This window comes from Podarcis liolepis, assembly GCF_965112155.1.
Source record: "Podarcis liolepis genome assembly, chromosome: 3".
NCBI classification, from domain to species: Eukaryota; Metazoa; Chordata; class Lepidosauria; order Squamata; family Lacertidae; genus Podarcis; species Podarcis liolepis.
In genome coordinates, this window is record NC_139557.1 from 38,593,785 (window position 1) to 38,612,523 (window position 18,739).

Below are 18,739 nucleotides of genomic sequence, written 5' to 3' on the forward strand. Positions count from 1 at the left end.
CCGATTAGACTGAGGGTGAAATAAGCAACAACATAAATAAACACACTGGGACATTCACTATGGCTATCAGTAAGTCTCACCCAGGGAGTCTCTCTCAGCTTCCCATTTGATTGGACCATTCCATTGACCAATGACTACACTTCTTTTATAGAACAGATGCCAGGACTCAAGCCTGCCAGGGACTCACACTATGAATTGGAAATTCTGCCCTTCTAATTTTAGCTATTGAGGCCTGGGAAGTGGGTGAGGCTGAGGAAATTTAGCAGCGGGGAAACTGCCAAGACTCAAGCTTATTGGAACATCAGTCCCAGTTTCCTAATTCCAGGTGGATGGTAATAAACTAATGTTGAGGAGGGAAATGCACTTTGTATATGCCCAGAGGCACTTTTGCTTGATTTAGGGCTGGACCCTGGCCTTCAAAGTACGTCATACAGGTGAAGCAGAATCCCTTTTAGAGCTGTGGAAGATACTGCATTGTTGTGGGCCTGTGTTGAAACAACGATGGATCACTGTTTGGGGTTTGAACAAAAGGATCCACCGCCAAGTTGTCAGACCCGTCTTTAGTTGGGGAACCTGAATGGGCTATGAAATCCAGCAGGGTAGGTGGCATTCCTCCCCACTCTCCACCCCAGTTTAGGAAGATGCAGGCTAGGTCTGTGAGCATCTGTGAAAAGGAACTCAAGAGAAGTTGCAGTTTGATGGGACAGAGTGGCAGGCAGGGAAACAGCTGTCAGGATATGAAGCTATCTTAGGATGCTGCCCATCTTGGGGCACTTCCTTTTGAAGAAAGCTGAAGTAGGGCAATGGATATGCTGTAGGTAAGGTAAAGGGTAAAGGTAAAGGGACCACTGACCATTAGGTCCAGTCGTGACCGACTCTGGGGTTGCAGCGCACATCTCGCTTTATTGGCCAAGTGAGCCGGCATACAGCTTCCGGGTCATGTGGCCAGCATGACTAAGCCGCTTCTGGTGAATCAGAGCAGTGCACGGAAATGCCGTTTACCTTCCCGCCGGAGCGGTACTTATTTATCTACTTGCACTGGTGTGCTTTCGAACTGCTAGGTTGGCAGGAGCAAGGACCAAGCAATGGAAGCTCGCCCCGTCGCAGGGTTTCGAACCGCTGGCCTTCTGATCAGCAAGTCCTAGGCTCTGTGGTTTAACCCACAGCACCACCTGCGTTCCAGTGCTGTAGGTAGGAAGGTGTTAAGTAGTATTCCTCTACCTACACTCACCTTTTGAGCCAACAACTAATTCTGTCTCTAAGGAACCACATTCAGCTAAGCACTGCTGGGGAAGTGGCATGTGCATAACAGTATAAATGCGCCCAGGGATTTGGAAACTGTCTAGCATGAGCTAAGGAGTGGTTCCTATGCCCGGAAAGAGCAGGGGGGAAAGCTAAGTGTGGATAAGCCCTTAAACTACTTATACTCTTGTTTTCCATTATGCAGAGAAAGTTACATATGCTTGCACACTTGTGAAAGCTATTAACTTCCCATGGATTGTGACACTGCCTTCACCCTTCAGCTCTTGACCCAGTCTACAAGCACAGGCCATTATGGGCTCACCTCCCTTCTTGCTTTATCAAAGAAGCAAAACTCAACTTGCCTCCTGTAAAAATAAGGTGAACACATTTATAGAAAGATTTACTGCTTGCAGAACTTTATTTAGGAACACAAAGGTACATACCCTAATTAGCATGCCCCTGAACTCACAAAGTAAGGAAGGAGGGAGGGAGAGAGGGAGAAAAGCAGGGCCATCTATTGCAATGCTGAATAACCTTTGAAAATGCTATCTAATCTTCAGACTATTGAAATAACTTCAATTTGTTTGGTGTGGAATAAGGACACATTCAATCATGTGTGCTAGGACCTTTGCAGGACTCTTAGGAAGATTTGCAGATGTAATATAATGAAAACAAGTCCTGTGAAAAACTGCGGCTTAAATCTTCTCAGAAAGGGACCTTTCCACCTCAATTTGCTATTTTCAAATAGATTCAAATTAGATGGTTCATGCAGCACTTATGGTGGGATGCAAGGAGACACAAATGTTCTCCTAGGGAGCCAAATAAATGAGAGCAGACGAACACCGCCGCTTTTTCAACTTAGGTTCCCAAGCAGAATTAAATAGGAAGGTTGTTTATTATAGGAAACTAGCAAACCAATGGTTTACTGGTCCAGCAACTGGAATCTCAAAAGCCAATAAGCTCCAGACCTGCCTTCCTTGCAATGCTTTCTCCTGACTCTGATTATCTTGTACATGCCATCTGCCCAGCCAACAGGACAATGCTTTTGAAATGAAAAGTTGACCACTCTGATTTCAAGGGTGAGTCAGATGAGGACAGGAGAGACCCATGCTCATATCCCCAGACACAAAGTTCAATGAGTGACTTTAGCCCCCACTTCTCTCATAGGCTAGCCTGCCTTGCAGGTTGTGCAGATGAAATAGGGAAGGAAACCCATGCATGCTTCTTGGAGGAAGGGTGGGATGAAAATGCAGTTTGTAATCCTAATTTCAGCAAACTTTTAAAAAATGATAATAATGATAGTTATGATGATGAAGCTATTAAGGTAATGGAAGTCTCCCATTCATCTAACGAGGGATAAATAATCTGCAATGTATTTACCAAACTAAATAAAGCAAAATATTGGCCAGAGTGAAGTGATTTTGCCAATGGCTTTTCATTAAGTCCTTTCAAAACAAAGCAACAGAGGATGATGATCTACAACAATATAATATGCAAAGACAATACACCTGAGAAAAAGCAAACTTGCTATGTTAGCAGAGGAGGTGGGCTGTTAATGGGGTTTTTTCACCAACTCAAATGAGTAGCCAGAGGATTTGAAGTCATTTTGACTGGGCAGGCTGTAAAATGTCAAAATATGTGTGACCTGAAGATCATGATTTATTTATTTTTAAAAGCCTTCTATTCGCAAGTTTTCATTGCCTTGCAATAAAATAATTAAAATCTCCCACAATATCAAGAAGTGATTGAAATAAATGAAAAACAGTTAAAGTACAATCCTGGAGTCACTAAATGAATAACCACCTTTCGTCAGATTTGTTGACCTACAGAACTAAGTGGGTGTATAATAAATGTAAACACAATTTTTTCAGGACACCCTTTCAGTAGCCTGAAAAATACCCTCAAACAACTCACACTGGAGAACTGTCCCATTAAACTTTAATTAGTTTAATGCTAATCAAATGTCCGGTGCGCTTCCGATGCCACATGTCCCATTACAGCAGAGCATTTCGCACAGCGGCTCAAGAAGGGCTGGAGAGTCAGCATCTTTTCAATAAAGGAATCTTGGAGCAAGCGGTTTGGAACTCAAATAAAAGGTTTATTTACACAAAAACAAAAAACCCTGGTGAAGAATCACACATTACAGCAAACACGCCCCAAAAGAAAGGGGAAAGGGGGAAGAGAGGGCAAACACAGGAGTGAGTTGACTATTTATACAAACTCACATTCCTGGAAGCCTAACGACCTTCAGCTGCTCAGTGACTAGAGCGTCTTGATTAGAGCTTCTTAACCCTTTAATACCAACAAGAACATGGGCTCCCAAATCCATGTTTGATCAATGTAGGGGTGAGGAAAGGGGTGATAACCAAGGAGAATCCGTAAACAACCCAACCACTATTTCCCACTGTATTTATCATAATGGTGGGCATTTTGCTAGTTTTTGCATAAAGCTGTTACCAAAAGTGACCTTGAGAGTCCCATTGTATCAAACTGAAAATCACACCAAATTGTCTTCATTATGCATGACACATTGCAGGCCCAGGTGCAGCAGAACATAACAGGGAAAGTGTTATGTAAAATGGAAGGGGGAAATTAGAGGTAGAAATTTACATAGCAACAGATTATTAAATCTACATAAATAAACCATATGGAGGTGCACCATCTATAATTCTATCAGTTCAAACCGAATGTGCATGTCTGAGGAAAGGGGCAGGAGAGAGGTTGGGCAAGGAGTGATATACCACAGAAGGAACTCTGCAAAGACCTCATAGTGCTTAATAGCTGGAGGATCTAAGAGGCTAGAGCCTTTGAGACAAAAGGCAAAGTAGCTAAAAGTAGCAACCTGCAAGGAGGAACTTGAGGGGGGAATGAGCTGTGGAACCAAGAAAAAAACCCCCAAAGAACTCAAATAGTGTTGCAAGGTGCTGAATCCAGGCCCACAACACAGGAATTGTACCAGTTATGGCTTCATCAGTCAATCAGCATTGTGACCTGACATCTCTAAAAAGATAGCATAGCCCAAGAAAGAATGCATGATGAGAAGGGAGGGCAAGTTGCCTAAATTTCATGTATGGATTTGCAACTAAGCAACCAATTTCTTTGACTGCAGGCTTTTAGCAGTGAAACAAACTTTCACACATTGTTGCTACTGAGACTCATGGGAGCAAGATGGCAAAGCACTGCACTTAAACGTAACGCACATAAGTGATACCCCACTCCCCGTCTCATTGACACCCCCAGAAAAGCACCAAAATGACTTTCTATTGCAGAAAGGAGCAAAATATAAAGATATGCGAGACAGGGAAAGCGAAAAGGCGTGTTGTATGTTGCACTTCATTTAGGCAGGCAGGCTCTGAACTTCAGAGCCAACGGTACACAGCAACCACTTTACGAAAGCAGAATTTGCAGGTAGCTCCAAGCCACATTCAACATTAATTTCAGCAGCAGAGCATTCGTTTCCTCTCAAGGCTGCCTGCGTTAAACACAAACGAAGCCTCTTTATTGAACCAGAATAGATCAACACACCATATCCTGCAAGCCAGACAGAAAGGAGAATTATCACTCCAAAGGGTCGTTAATAAAGAAGTGAATTATCTTTAGAACATATTCATAGTTTAGCATCATCCCTCTGTTCTGTGAGTAAATATACCCTAATGCATCTTTTGAAAAGTGATGTCTCCCTGCGCTGCTCTGTTGCACTATTTATAATCACGCCTTCTTCCTGTGGTGCATTCTCGAAATGGCCCTCAACAAGCACCAAGTCACTTAAGAGTCTGACTTATTTATGGCTCTGGAGCTCTAACGAGAACAGGAACAGACATTTCATTCTTGTAATTTGAATGATCAGCAATTTAACAACATCCTGGAGGTCAAGTTCTCCCCTGGTTTTCTGCACAGGTATGCCTGCCACCAACCTTCTTCCCCCCTCTTGTTGAATGTGACTGGCATCTCTCGCACGAGTGACCTGAAACTATTAGCTCCACAGGTACCTTTCTGCAGCATGTCCATTCTCTCTGCGTGGAAGACTGTGGCCTCGATTGCACTGGGTGGCCTTGGGAGCGCAGGAGCGATAGCGACATGATCATCCTCTGCCTTACATCGGTAAACTGCATTTAATGACCTTCAGATTTCTTCAGCTCTATTCTTCAATTCTTCAATTTATTTTAAAAAGAAAAGAAAAGCACTCAACTCCACTCATTCCCATTATACAGAAAACATAGAAACAGCAACTGGCAATCTCCACAGCTGTATTAATTAATTAACTAATTGATCAAATCATCAGTGTAGGCTGAAGGCAAGGCACCACATGCAAACAGACGCAGAATGAAGGCAGTTATGCCTTTTCCAGACATCCTGGGGAAACACAGAACTGCAGGGTCAGCTTCTTACCCTAACCACACAATCCTACTCAGTAATCTTCTCTGGGTTCAAGAGAATTTACTTCCAGGTTGCATTGTGCACAGGGCCTTAGCGTTCTTGAATACAGTGGTACCTCGGGTTAAGTACTTAATTTGTTCCGGAGGTCCGTTCTTAACTTGAAACTGTTCTTAACCTGAGGTACCACTTTAGCTAATGGGGCCTCCTGCTGCCGCCACGCCGCCGGAGCACAATTTCTGTTCTCATCCTGAAGCAAAGTTCTTAACCTGAAGCACTATTTCTGGGTTAGTGGAGTCTGTAACCTGAAGCGTATGTAACCTGAAGCGTATGTAACCCAAGGTACCACTGTACAGAATACACATGCTCCACACCAGGAGTAGCCAATGTGGTGCTGCCCTCTGGATGTTGTAGACTAGCATAATCTCTGACCACTGACCATGCTGATAGGGGCTGATGGGAATTGTAGTCCAACAGCATATGGAGGGCACTATGTTGGCTACCCTGGTCTACACTGATGGGCAGCGGTTTTCAGGCAGGAGTCTTCCAGCCCTGCCTGAGCTGGAATTGCACTTGGTACAGTTTGCATGCAGAACGTGTCCTTTACCACTGACCTATGGTCCTTTCCCAACAACAGCAATGGCTGCACAATTGTACCAACAAGTAACAAATATGATTATAATGTGTGAGTCTTTCAAACATGCTCTCTCTCTCCCTGTGACTATATAAAGGGGAAATCAAATTTCTCGTGTACCTTCCTGGCATAGGATTTAAGTAATTTAAAGGCTTCCTTTAGAAGAGGTCTAAATCTTCTAGAAGGCTTGGCAAAGCTAGGTGTCCAATTAGCTGAGACACAGACACAGCAGTGAGGAAATGTCTCTTTTTTAAAAAGAGAAAGCGACCACTCAACTTTGGTAGTTCTTTGTTGATGAAAAATGAATGTGATACTCATTGTAAATGGATTCAGATTGAGTTAAATAACCCCCTATTACTCTAGAAAGATAGCTGAGCTTTTAAAAAAGAGCAGTTGCCTAACTTAATAAAATAAAAGATAGCAGGAGCAGACTGGACAGTAATTAATTAAATTACAAACTATTGTTCAGGTAACCATCTGGGATGAATCCAACAGAGCTAACACCATGTATCAGTATCTTAGCAACTGACAATATGAATAAGTCTGTGTTTTGCAGTTAAAAGCCCTTACTTATAGTATGGTGTTACCAAAGTGATCCGCCTTGCTGTCATTTTAATTCTGCCCCTAAACACCTTAACTTCTAAAGTTTTTATGTGATTATGACTGCGCCAAGCAAGGGCTTGTGCATGCACAGCAGAGGGAATAAGCAATGGTGTGCACTGGCTATCCTCATGGGATTACCTTTGGAAGCTGTGAGGATTTGGGATATATGCAAATGACTTACATTTCACCCAATTCCTTTTGCACAGGTGTGCTATTTGGTCATTTAAGAGCTTTGGCAAGACCAAAGTATCATTCAAAGAAGGACCATCCCTACCGGGACTGTAATGAATAGTCATTCGTGTTGGTAAATGTTGAGATCCAGCACCAAGGGTTTGCCCACAAAGCTTCAGTAGTAAGCCTTGAAAATGACATTATCCTCTTAGATTTCCTCTTCAGTTCTGTACACAGTGCCCAAATGTGCTGTGGTAGGAATGCTTAAAATCCTCAAGCTCATTCCCCTTTTCTTTAGATCGCTCTCCTTTTGTTCTATGTAACTCATCCCATAAGGAAACAGAGTTATTTCCCTTCTTCATGAGACCTCACTAGGAACTTCCTATCCCTACCTCCTATAGCCAGGGGATCCTTGCCTATTCCCTGTATTTGCTATTGTATTCAGTTTTAGTAAAAAACAGAGGGAGCAGATACATACACATAGCTTTATAGTCTTCTTTTCTATGCAATGTTATTTTTCGCCGATTAGGAAGGTTCAGGGAGCATCTACCTTTGATTCCCCGTAACAACCCTTTATAGAAACAAAAAGCAGCCCACAGCCTGGTTTTGCAGATGAGTGGCAAGGTGTGCTCAAGGAGGAAAAGGAGACTACACAGAAGCTGAATGAATTGTTTGCAATTGTCTTCAACAGCAGAGGATATAGGGTAGATTCCCAGAGCTTGAATGAATGTTTGCAGCAGGGGAGCCAGAGGAACTGAGGCACAGAGTGGTGATGAGATACAAAGTCCTAAGCCTAATAGACAGAATAAAATATGACAAATCACCAACCTTGAATGGCATCCACCATGAGAGTTCTCAAAGAACTGAAATGTGAAATTGTTGATCTAGCAAAAATATGTAACTAGTCCCAAAGATACTGGAATATTGGAAAGTGGCCAACATAATACCATATTTTTTAAAGGGAGTCAAGGCAGTCGGGGAGGGAGATACTGTTTGGTCACCTGACTTTATGGTGATGTCATTTGATTGAGAGGTGGGTGGCCCTCCCACCAGTCAAAATGGCCTGAGGTGTGCTGGGGAGCCCCAGACCCAGGCTCCCAGCCAGATCATGTCCTCCACTCATCGTCTATAACAGTAAAATGGGAGGGACAATCTAAACTTGCATGAGCACAACAACAACAAAGCACAATTAATTAAGAAAAAATGAATACTTTCATAACAATTAACACAGAAACTAGTGCTAAACCATATTCTGCTAGATTTTTGGATGTGGCTTTTACATTGAGAGAAAGCTCAAATAAACTGTAGAGATTAGGGAAATGAAATAAACTGTTGTCTGAATGCAGCCTTACTCTCAGATACTCCCACTGAGTTCAGGGGGACTTTATCCCAGGTTAAGTAGGTATAGAATTGCAGTCTCAAAATTGCCACGAATCCCACCCCTCCCCCAGGTCTGTTATGAATGCACCATTAGTTACGCAATGTTCCAAAAGTATATACTGAGTCTTTGTGGTATTTTAAAACTTTGCTGGCAGATGATATAACTTTTAATATATTTATAACAGGAATTGAAATATGCAAGGGAGAGTTCTAGCACAAGTCTACAAAGGCATAATCGTTTTAATGCACGATACAAAGCTGCTTTTTGCAACAAAACAGACAATCACTGGGTGGGTGTTAAATGATGAGCGCAGGATGGCATTAGGATGAAAGCAAGGCGTTTTGTTCTCTCAGACATGTCACTTTCTCAGAGAAATCCAAGTTAGAATTTTACTTTAGCGGATAAGAGCAATGCGGCATGTCACTTAATTGTTCCCAGCTTTTACCTGTAGACATATCCTCCCTCTCTTAGTGTGGCTCAGCCATTTGTGCTGGGGGTTCCAGCACTCTCCCTGCTCCTATTTATGTACAATTTAAAATCTGCCCTTAACACAGGAACAACCCCTTCTTCTTTGGAACCATAGAATGGTTCATTATAGCACTCTGCAGCTCACGGGAGGCAAAGAAGTGCTTTCTATCAGTTGAATGAATAACAAGCAACATTTGCTACCTAGGATGATCAGCGGCTGATGTGAAATGCAGAAAATTGCTCACATAGAAGATGCAACGAGAGTCATAATAAAAGTTCGTGAGTGGGAAAATAAGTTTGCAAGATGGAATTATAAAACAACCTTCATTTTGAGCAAATTATAAGGAGCAGACATTTCTCTTCTGCTTCTACCCATGATATCCCTATGCACATATCTTACTCATGTATGCAGAATTGGTGACAAAAAATGATTGTTAGTTTAGGTGCGACTCTTGTATCTGTTGGTGCATGGGGGAAAATATATAATATAGTATGGAAAATTCCCTGGATGCCAAGATCCAGGTTTGGGGCAAATACCCTTGGGTGAGAGAACCCCAGCAGAGATTTAAAATCACAAAATGTGCAGCAAAGTAAAGTGAGGAAATATAGGCTGTTAGGCCTTTAAAATATGCCATTCCATAGTTCCTCTCTTCCCCTAGCACGGAAAAGACCACACATTGGGCAACTTAAAAATGGTTTACAGTACTTACAAACGTCCCAAGGGTTGGATTCATGTGCTTCCGAAAGTTGCAAAGGCAGTAAAACTTGGCTTAGTTACAAATTGATGAAAGTGCCTAAATTTTTGGTATAGGAACTCAAGAGTGGCTTGTGAGAGCTGTGCAGTCTGAGCTGGAGCAATCAATCAAACTGAGCTTCTCAGGTAGACTGAGGGAACAAGGTGAGGGGAAGCGGGCATAAATATGCCGGGTAGGACTGCTTACTCTATGGTATTAACTACTTAATTAAACTTACATGTGTAGATTATGGAAGTTTATCCAGAAGGGAATGTAGCCCCTCAACTAAAAAGGTGCACCACCCCTTTGTTTCTTTGTTAAATTTGTATACCGCCCTATACCTACAGGGACCTTTATTTGGCATGCATAACTCTGTACAACACCATGTAGAGTAATGCCATTATTCTAAAATGATAACTATTCCCACTCCACCCCCCAAAAAAATTGCTTGAAAGAGGTTTATGTGTTAACCTACATTGATTTTCCAGAATCTGGGGCTCTCCATATATATGTTTTGGACTGTTTGGTTGGGGCTGATGAGAGTTGTAGTCCAAGCCCCAATGAGGGCACCAGGTTGGGGATGCCTTGCCTACATCCAATTCATAATGCCAGGGGAGCTAAAACAAAACCACCATAGTAGAAAACTAAAATTTGATGGATTATTTCCCTTGACAGTGACCTCTAGTGAGAGCTGAGGCTCACTGTACTTTGTACATGCCAACATATCCAAAGAACAGAAACTGGGGTTGCTTGATCCAGACTGCAAAAAGGACTCCTATACCATTTAAAACTGAGGGACAGGGAGTGGCAACAGGGGAGATAGGACTTGGTAATATTCCTTCTTCTGTATGGCTCTTAAATGCATAGGAGCCTTCTCTAGGACTGGCACAAAAAAGCCAAACAGAAGTGCCACCACAGTCTGAATGACCTGTGTTTCAAAGCCACATGTCAGAATAACACAGATGAGGAGCACACACCCATTTTAAATCTTAATCGGATGTGCCAAGTCAAAATAACGGGCTGTTTGAAAGAGGAAATGGCCTCGGTTTCAAATCCCATTGTCATCTGCTTCTGCCACTGGGCAGAATGAATAGCAGGCAAGAGAGGCAACCGCATCAGGCCTTGCTACACTTGCTGTTACTGTTACTTGCTGTTACTGCCAATAAACCATCTGCTATGTAACCAAATAACTTATCAACATTTAGATAGATTCCAATTACAATGCAGGCAACAGTACTGTACTGTGGAGAGTGAAGAGTCAATCATCATAGCAGGGATCATCAACCTTCCAGAGGCAACAAAGAAAAGCCTCAGCTCCTTCCCCCAACTACAATTCACAGGGTAAATCATAACATTTAATTGATTGAAAACAGATGCAGCTATAGATACATCTAAGCCTGAACACAGAGCAAAACTATGGCTTTCCAAAACTTTGTGCTGTGAGCTTGAGAACTGCTAGTGTGGTGTGGAAAATAAATTAGTTTTGAAAATGAAGAAGTTTATTTTGTTGGATTCCCCCTAATGATGATGATGATGATGATGATGCCTACAGAGGAGGCTGTCCACTGTCTCTCTCATCTCTTTATAATTCACTGCTCTGCCTTTCCTCCTTCCAATCAGTGTCTGCTGAGGGCGAGTAATTTTGTCGCATCTCTGCATCAGGCTGGATCACTCCATCACTCCCAATGCAGAGAGACAGCAGAATTAACTACCTTCAGTGGAGGCGCACCCACAATAGTGACTCACGCAGAATCACAGAGGAGCAAGGACTGCCAGTCAGCCCAGAGAATATTAAACTGTTTCATCTTCTATCAGATGAATTGTGGCAGCTGTTTTGCAGTTAAAACACTTAACTGACTCTGTGCGGGAGGAAGGGGGGGAACCTTCTTCCTCCTTGCCACTCCTTGGTCCTCTCTAGGAACATGCAACAGGAGATCTCTTTATTCCACAAACCAAATCTCTAACTAGAAAATAGTGTGGGAAGGAGCCATTTTAAAACTGAATAATCTTCTATGGCTTAGTTCAGAAACCATAGCTTGGCAGGAACTGGCAAGTGTGCTAGTGGGTTCCCAGAGAGGAGAGCACAGCCACTGTGGCTCCTCCCATGTTCCTCCTGGTGCCACACTTCCTAAGACAACGTCATAGCTTGGCTTCATGGATCATTGATACCCAAGCTCCATCGTTCGTCTGCTCTAGGCAAATCACAAGCCATAAACCAAGAACAGACCTTGGTTACAGATTGTGGCATGTCTGGAGCAAAACAAACCACAAATCAAGCTTCCTAGAACAGTGGTCGCAATCTCGTCTCCAGGAATCTGCATGTTCACGCTAAGCCGTAGTCTGGCTTATGATTGTGTGCAAACCAGGTCTATATTTCCCTAGCTTTAATTAAAGTTGGTCCAGCATGCCATCTTCCTATTCTTTCTTGTGGGCTCCCTAAAAGACACTCCTAGCTACAACTTTATGCAGCTTTGCAAATGGAATATAGCCACTGACATACATGAATCAGACAGCAATCAGACATGTGCATCCAGGAAAAACCAATAAGCTTTTTGCAAACCATTCATACATATTAAAAAAATACATTTCTATAGCCACCTTCTGACATGGTTTTTAAGAGCGGAAGTTACATGTGAAGCAGTAACTTTGCCAAGTATCAGTTTGAGGGAATTTCATACTGACTTTATTACCAAGGCTTCCAAGCAAACCAGCGCTGCAAGGACATTGCTTCAGGCATTCAACAGCACAAGACTGTTTGTGAAGGTCATTCTGGAACCCAGGGTCCCAGTACCATATCCAGAGGACAGCTGACCACACTGTACACAAAGCGAGGAGGGAGGGGAGCACAACATGCATCCCAGGAGTTAGAAGGTGCTTTTCCTCCGTCCCCTTTCAAAATCTCTGCATGTACTGCACAGTGTGTCATTCCCATCTGGCAAATGGGCCTTTGGAAAACCAGACTACGCTGAAGCACCCAACATCTGAACTGGGAGAGGGCGCTAGACGTTATCTGACAGAAAAGCTGAAGCAATACAACCATTCCCTGCTATTTAATTTGTCTAGACGTGTCGTAAAGCTCCCTTAATTATCATCCACATTCTGGCTAAAAGTTACCCCCAATCCAGCATCGCACAAGAGTAGTTCGGCCAGTTTTGTCTAGTACTGTATCTAATATGAAGTTGTTCCACGTTTGTCTTTTGTGTCCCATATGAGAATAGAGAGACAAGATAAAGCATAAGGGGACGGGGTGACATTTACTTCAGAGCATGCACCCATCTGGCTAGAGCTCCTAAAAATCTGTGTTTTATTGTGACCTGGCTGCAATGCATTGTATTACTCAACTGCAGAAAGCTTCTTTTATTAAGCTGTTTTTCACATCAGGTTCCCTAGGATGTTTTGTGCAATTCTGCACTACTCCAGGTGAAAAGGGGAATCAGTTTTAAAACCATCTTTAGTTTGTCATACAGCATTGTGAGTTTGCAGTGCTTCTTGTCCAGCTTCCCTTCCTTTTCAGGGCACTCAAAGCCACTCAATAGGGTGATAGAATGAAGTTTTTGATACATTAGGCCCCGAAGAAAGTAGGGCGGCAGCATTTTCCAGAGGTGCCCTGCCAGCTGAATGGCAGCTGGGGCCACTTGCTTGTTCATCTCAAGAGAAAGGTTTGAGTACAATATTAATACTAGATAAGGAATCTCTCCTGTATGACCAATCTTCTGCTTAAGCTTTCCTTTTATAAGCAAAGTAAAATGGAAACCATCTGAGCCAAGGTGTTAAAAAACACACACTACTAACACAGCGGTTGCAGAACTTGCTGTCCCTGGCAACAATTGTTCAGCTTCCTTCAGCTGTAAAATGGAATAAAGACATGTACCACAAGCTTCTTTATATATTATATAAAGAAATGTATTATATAAAAGAGGATGGGAAAACACTTCTACTCTTGAAGGGTTGTCTGTTCATTAAAATAAATAAAAATGCCTTGAGTTAGACACTCTCTGCAATACAATTTACTGACCACAGAGGCTGTTGATAATCCACAGACCCCTGAAATGCTCTAAGATAGACCATACTACCCAGCAAACAGCCCTGGTTTATCAAATCCACCAACCACCTCAGGACCACCTCCTTTCCTGTTTTCTCCCACATCATATAGAAATGATGTGATATATGGAAGTATACAAGCTTGTACAGAAGCGATATATAAAAAGTGGTTATGCAGAAACATGTATACAAATATATCCTTAACGAGTTAACCTTTTCCCAACTGCTGCGTAAGGACAACAGTTTTATTTTAAAGACTGTAAGTATACATTTGGAATTGCCCTCACACTATAGATAAATACAACAGCATCTCTCTCCCCCCCGCCCCCCCATGTCCTTATTTGAGTTCCTAAGAAATGTATATAATAAAAACAAATACTCAAACAGTTGCTGCCTAAACAGAGACTTCCAAGGGAAAGCATGCTTTTAACAAATGCTATTGTGATTGGCTATGGTTAAAAATGAGGTGGCCACTCAAAATTATTCATAAGGCTCAACTTTTGTTAAGCCACACATTTAAAAGTTTATTTCCATCGTTTGGTTCCTACCTGCTCTGCTGGAGGGAAAATGTTCTCCATGTTGTAGATGCCTCAGTCTCTGGCCCCTAATCTCCCACAGAGCAGCTGTGCTGGTTTCTATCTCTGGTTCCTAATCGGAGGCAGGTGGCGGCAACCCTAATGAGGGCTGGTAGGGAGGAAGGGGGAAAAGTGGGACTTCCAGGTCACAAAAACAAAACCTTCTTCCGGTTAAAAGGGGGAGGGAGGCAAAGGGGGAGGTGACCTCCTTCCTATCTCTGAGCCAGAAGATTGAAAGGACTGTGATCTGGCAGCCTACCTCTTCATGAATTTCAACTGTATCAGACATTATTCCTCTCTCATCTCCTTCACCTGGGGTCCAGGTAGGAACTCTTCTGTTTTTTCAGCTTGTAGCACAACAGGCTGCATGGACATGGAGAAGGGCAGGGTTTGGGAAGTTCTGTGTTCAGTACTATGATCCAAGCCACCCCTTGTTGTACAGCCATGCTGTGAGATCCTGGCACGCATCCCAGAGCAAGATTTGAACCCAAGCCTCCCATGTCAGACCCAAATGTATTAGTCATTAGGCCACATGTTACCATTGATGCTTAGCTTATGGGGAGAGCCCACAGGCTTCGACCAGCCTTTGCAGCCAGAAAAAAATGGATGCTTGTCGTGAGCCTGTCCACACACATCCCCAGCACAGAGAGGGGTTGCTTGGTTTCAACACTGTGTTCAAAAACCAGTGTCTAGGTTTTTGCCCTGTTCCCCAGCTCTGAAGTGGAGAGGGGGCTGGTGCTAGCCCTGTTGCATTGAGCCTCAGAGACGCTGCGAGGCCTTGCTTTCCAAGTGACTTGGTGTTGCACCACATTCCCCAAATATGGAGGCAGGAAGAGCATCTCTCTGGTGTTTCCCTCTCCAGCTTAAAGCATATACTTGCAAAGAGTCAGCTGATGAGGGTACTTGTAGATCTTTGATTTGGGCCATTGCAGTGCAGGTGTTGCCCTATTAAGAATGAGGCGAGTTATCAGCAAAAACATTATTGAACTGATAGCTCAAGAGTGCACATATTTATTTACAGCCAGATAGTTGCTTTGTATCCGCATTTTTGCAGGAGGAGAGTGAATCTGATTTCCTGCTGGACCTTGAACTGTGTTACAGAGCAAGGAAGTTGTCTACATTTCCTTAAACTGCAATGGCTTATGAACATAACCAATTCTCTTAATGGTTAAGTTGCACTGATGTTAAAACGGTCCTGACTATGTATGTTTATATACCGTATTTTTCTCTCTATAACACGCACCCGACCATAACACGCACGTAGTTTTTAGAGGAGGAAAATCCGTAGGCATGCCACCCGTAGGCATTCCCTCCATAACACGCACAGACATTTCCCCTTACTTTTTAGGAGGAAAAAAGTGAGTGTTATGGTGCAAAAAATACGGTAAGTGAATTCTGGCTGTGACTAACTTGCCTGCTTTGTCATGAGCAGGCTTGCCCTGAAAGTGTTTTGAGGCCTCAAAAGCAGAATTCTGATTTTAATGAGCATAATACATGAGATTGAACCCTCCCCTCCCCATCTGCATCGGTATTGCATTAAATACCACCTTGCTGGTGCAAAACAGAGTTCACCAGATAACAAGACTCCCAAGCTTACGCAAATCACATTCAGCTGCACGCTACGTTGCCAAAGAGTAGACCAGTTCGCACAACTCTTTTGTCATGGTGAAATGTGTCCACTGGTGATGTTCAAGTCACATTATTGCCTCATCCTGCACCCTGCTCAAACCCTGAGACACTCATAACATGTTTAGAAAATTTGTGAGGTACACCTATGCGCTGATACAAGTCAGTCCTCAGTCATGACTCCCTCATTTAATGTGATGAACCTAAGCTGTTCCAGTTTGCGGTATCAGTGTTGCTAAGCAACACTCTCTACCTACTCAGTATTGCCTTTTTAATTTTATTTAGAAGAGGCAGAATTTTTTGCCACACTTGTGCTTCAAAATCCTTGCAAGATCAGAATAAAATAGTGTTATGTCTAGGGGGTTTGTGGGGTTTTGGAGTAGTATTTTGTATATTGCAGATACCATCCCTTTGCCGTGCCCCTTTGTTGTTAGGAAGAGGTTTTTGAAGGTTGTCAGGGGCCTAGTTGCTGCTAGTTTTACTACTGGGTTGTTTAAGAGGGCATGTTTCTATGTTGGGGATTCCCCATCCTCCCTCTGAGGAGGGGAGGTGCAGATATTTGGGGCTTATTCTTGGTGTTTTTTTTGTGTGTGTGTGTGTGATGAATAAGTGTAGTTTTTTCTGCCATTTTCAGAGTTGGGTTGGGGGGATCCAGATTGGGAGGGTTTGGAATAGGTAGGTTAGTTTTGGGAGGGTGATCATTTTGATCATGGCTATTTTGTATGAGAGAGTGAAGTTTGTGTTGTTTCATCTCTTTAGGTCCTTGTTAATTTGCCACCACATGGGGTTGTAGTTGTGAAGGTATAATTTATTGAGGTTTCTGGTTCTTTGTACCCATAGGTATCTAAACTTGGTGTGGCAAAGTTTTATCTTGGTGACGTTAGCTAGTTCTTTTTGGGTGTGAGGAGGGGTGTTGAAGCTTCTGACTTTGCAAAATTTACCTGTAGGCCCATTACCATTGCAAATGTGTTGAGTTCTCTGATTAGGGAGGTTGCTGTGTTTATGGGGTCTGGTGTTGTGACCATTAGGTCATCTGCAAAGAGCCCTAATTTTGAGGTTTTGCCTTTTATTTCCACTCCCTTGACATCTGTGGCTGCTCAGATTCAGATTGCTAAAGGTTCTAGTACTCCAAAACCCCACAACGTAATCAAAAGCGTAATCCCCTAGACGTAATCAAAAAACAATGGGAAGATGACATAGGATATGAGATCCACTCAGTGGACCAGAATGTGGTCTAACCCCCCCCCCCAATCCATATCAATGAGAAGGAGAGAACTCACTCTGAAACTCATCTACAGGTGGTACCTAACACCAAGGAAATTAGCACTAATACGCCCAGGAACCACACCAAAATACTGGAGAGGCTGCACCTTCACAGGCACATACATACACATGTGGTGGGAATGCCCCAAAATTCAATTATTTTGGATAACAGCCATACAAGAAATATGTAAAATAACTAAGCAAGTATTAGAAATCACCCCAGAACTGGCCCTACTAAACATATTCAGAATAAAATAGTGTTCCACTGAAGGGTTTGAACAGCCAAATATCAGCCGAGTCCAAAAGATAGTGACATTTGTCCATATATATTGTTTGAATATTGAACGTGTACAAAATCTGGGGCAGGTTACATACCCAGGTCTATTTCATACATAGCATTTTCCCCATGCGGACATGAATTCCATCATAGGTGAACACTGTACTGGTGTCTATGAGCCACAATAGACATGATGTGGCAGATCTAGTTCATTTATCTCTGACGATTAAGAAAATGATGATCATAGAATCATAGAATCATAGAATCATAGAATCATAGAGTTGGAAAAGACCACAAGGGCCATCGAGTCCAACCCCCTGCCAAGCAGGAAACACCATCAGAGCACTCCTGACATATGGTTGTCAAGCCTCTGCTTAAAGACCTCCAAAGTAGGAGACTCCACCACACTCCTTGGCAGCAAATTCCACTGTCGAACAGCTCTTACTGTCAGGAAGTTCTTCCTAATGCTTAGGTGGATGATGATTCAGATCATGGAGGGCATATGCTGCTGGGACAGGAGGAACCAATTCTACCCCACCCCAAATCCCCACTCCTCCCTCTCTCTCTCTCTCTCTCTCTCTCTCACACACACACACACACACACACACACCCTTATTAAAACCTGATACAGTATTTGCTTCATAGGCAACTAACAGGTTTGATGAAAAAGCAATTTGAACAAGGAAGGTAGAACACTGGGAAAGAATCCTCAGCACCAAAGTTCCAGTCCAACTTGCCCCCGGCTCCAAATACATGGCTGCTCTAAGTGTCTGTGTCTATATGTAGCTATGTCTATAGATATAGATATATCTATTACAGGTGCATGAGATCCTAAGCACGGGTATCCAGTCCCATGCCATATCTAGTCAAGCCCCATATGTTCCCACAATTACAGATGTTCAAACCCACAACACGCAGCCGTTTCCAAACACATCCTGTAGCAGCAGCAACTGCTCATCATTTTTCCTTTTTGTACACAGCATACTTGTTCCTTTTTCTGTGGAGATTGTGTTACACACAAACACATTCACATGCCAGGTATGATCTAGCCCATAGTCCTATATACTGTGATTTGCTTTGAATACAGATTTTCATCTTAGTGTTTTCTTTTTTTCTTTTTTTGGCAAAGTGACTGGAGGGGAAGAATTAAAACCAGTGTTAGTGGGAAGCCAGAGAAAGAGTGGGAATATTAATGTTCTAATTACAAGAGAAGAATTTAATATGCTCAGTGAAGCCTGTCTGCAGCAAATCAGTCCTTGGGAGGGGAATAAAGAGTGGCTGCAGTAACCTGAGATATTTCTCCCTGCCTCTCTTCTCTCAGTGGTTGTGTTGTGGTGTGTTTTTTATGTG

At 42.8% G+C, this 18,739-nt stretch overlaps 1 long non-coding RNA gene across 1 annotated transcript in view; it reads right to left on the reverse strand.

The window, feature by feature from the left end:
* LOC310704220 overlaps positions 1–18,739 on the reverse strand; it is a 113,352-nt gene that overhangs the window by 82,371 nt on the left and 12,242 nt on the right. Inside the window, exons 2-3 of the long non-coding RNA XR_014524655.1 lie at positions 14,197–14,332; positions 5,232–5,393 (exon numbers count right to left, since the gene is read on the reverse strand). This is a non-coding gene — a long non-coding RNA (uncharacterized lncRNA). The remainder of the gene's footprint in view (positions 1–5,231; positions 5,394–14,196; positions 14,333–18,739) is intronic.